This window comes from Dipodomys ordii, unplaced genomic scaffold, assembly GCF_000151885.1.
Source record: "Dipodomys ordii isolate 6190 unplaced genomic scaffold, Dord_2.0 Scaffold34, whole genome shotgun sequence".
Lineage (NCBI taxonomy): Eukaryota > Metazoa > Chordata > Mammalia > Rodentia > Heteromyidae > Dipodomys > Dipodomys ordii.
In genome coordinates, this window is record NW_012267250.1 from 5,565,103 (window position 1) to 5,568,013 (window position 2,911).

Sequence of the window (2,911 nt, forward strand, 5' to 3'; positions counted from 1 at the left end):
AAAGCTCGTTTTGGACATGACAACTTGTACTTCTCGTTGTTGCATCAGATCCACCTGTATCCTTAAACAACTGGTTTTTCCCCATCTCCTCCATCTTATTGTATTTTTAAGTCAAATTTAAAGTATATTTTCTCCCATCATAATTATTCATACAGACAGAGTTTCAGATATACACATTAAATGTATAGGTTGTTGTATTTGTAAATGGATACATATGTATATGAGATACAAAGCATAATTTCTGATTTTCTCACTGATGTTTTAAATGTCAATATAACAATAAAACTATGCAGATTAATTTGGTAGATGCATAGATACAATGAATTATTTTGTGTTTTCAGTGTTTGTAGTTTTATAGTTGGTAGTTACATAAGTATCTACATGTGACCACATAAATATATGACTAAAAAAGCATAAGTATTTTAATCTTCTTCATATATGATAGATTTTAGGTATTTTTTCTTAACCTGTCTACTGAGTTGAATTTTGGTTTGACTTATTTGAATTTCTAACCTTGTCTAACCACTATTACAATTAAAATTAAAATATAAAAACAACTCAAATGAAAAAGATCTGAAGTCTGACAATGTAGGTTTTTGATCGAGCTTGCCAAGTATTCACACAGCCTCCACACCACTAGAAACACACACATGCACACCAAAAAAAACCCTATGTCATTATACCTGCCACACATATACCTGTCACACACATCACAAAGCAAGAAGCAGACATATTCAATTATCACGTGAAACTTGGTAAACTTTTTTTTCACATTTTATATCCCTTGTAGTACAAATTTAAATCACAGTGTGACATTTCAATTGAGTGAATGAAAAAAGAGTTTATGAAACCAGTTTCATGGAAAGCATAGGTAAATTTGTGATTTCTCAAAATGTCCTGAAAGGATTGTAAAACAGTGTAACCACTTTGGAAAAAAAAGATTATAATTACTGATGGATATTCATCGTAGCAATGTTTGTAATAATATTCTCTTGGAAACAACCACATCAATTAACAAAAATGCATCAACAGATGGCAGTCCATTAGTACTTCAGAAATTAATAATGTACATAGAATGAATAAACGCAGCAAGATATGATGATTAAAAAAGTTTAGACATAAATGGTTACGTATCCTAGTCATATGTTTCCAATTACCTCTGATTCTAATACAGACAAAACGTAGGTACCATGTTGGCAGAGGACAGCTGTTGCCAGGCAAAAGGAGAGTAGAGAAAGGAACTCCCCATTTGTTTGTAGAGGTATGGGGTACCTGAGAAATAAAATTTGAAAATCCATCAAACTATATAGTTCTAATCTTGCATTTCATCATACGCAAAATAGGCATGAAACTAAAAATAAAATAAGGATAGACATCAGTGATGAAGTTTCAACTGGAGATAATGTCCCTTAGGGAACACTGCTCTGTATAAGGAGATACAATTATGTGGGGACAGTTTGTGCTACAGATGTCTGCAGGACAAAGATCAGAGATGCTAAAACCTGCTGCAGTACACAACAAAGTTCCCAGTAAAAAATAAAAATAGAAGACTGTCCCAACTGTAGGAATTTACCAAGGTTGGACATTATACCTTGGCATGTGTTACACTGCTGGAAGAGCAGCCAGTGGCCAGTTGTCATGCTGGGTCTGGTCCATGCAAACTCTGTTAACTATACTAGGATGACAGAATGGTAGGGGGAAAAAACAACAGAATGATATTTTTTTTCAAAAAATGGCATACTATGCAGAGTGTCAAGGTTGAGAAAGACAGACCTACTCTATTAGGTAGTATAAATTTTAGCAATGCATTATTCAACTGTAATGAGGAAATACTAGTTAATGCTATTGTATGCACAAGATTTGGCTAAGGAACAATTAAACAATAAATCAAACTGCATTTTTTATTTCTTTTTCTTACTACTTACATACTACATGAAATGTCTACAAAGTGCTTGTGTTTGTGTATTGAAAAAACATTTTTTCACTAATTTTTATCTGAATTACTGATACATTTCTGATGAAAATAATTTTTATTACCTAATATTATAATAGATAGTTAATAATCACTATAATCATCACAGAGAAGAATTCATCAGCTGTATAATATACACATAATTCATGGAAAATAGGAAAAAGCTTAATGATAGAAAATTTGAAAAGTGTGACACTTCTGAAAAAATGTAAAGTATTTAAATTCAATTTTTTGAATTTTTATTGGGAGATAAATATGTTTTGCTTATAGCTAGAAACTTAAAAGTGCTAGAAAAATGCTCATTTGTACCCTCCAAGGTAGATTCAACTAATTTTAAATCTTTTTTTCCTGTAATTCTGATTTCTAACTTTCTCTCATAGTGTAGCTCACCTTTCCTTTTCATCCCTCCTTTGATCCTCCCCTGTTCTTTGTGTTTCTTCTCTCTCCTAATCATTTTCTTTGTCTTAGATGATGCTTTTCAACTATGGAAATTTGATTTTCTTATTACACATGCTTCTAATTTGCTAACTCAAAAATCCTTATTCTTGTTTTCTGATATGTATATTTCCAACATGTGAAAACAAAAGCAAACCTTTCTTTACCTGGGTTGTTATTCATTTCAATTAGCTTTCTCTTATAAACATGTTTAAAAGTAAGGTATATACAGATATATATATATATATATATACACATATATGTATACATATGGCTCTATCATAAAATTAATGAGAATAGGGAGGGTTTCCTGCTTCTACTGTTGGATATTAGTAATGTCAATAGTACTTAGTAACTGTTGTTTCTTTTACTTCAACTTTTTACTTCAAACAAAATGCCTTACTATATATCAGAAAATGAATGAAGGAATACTTTGAGGAAATCTTTTAATGTCTATCTATAGACATTAAATTACTGAAATAACTGTATTTCCAAATGTAATAA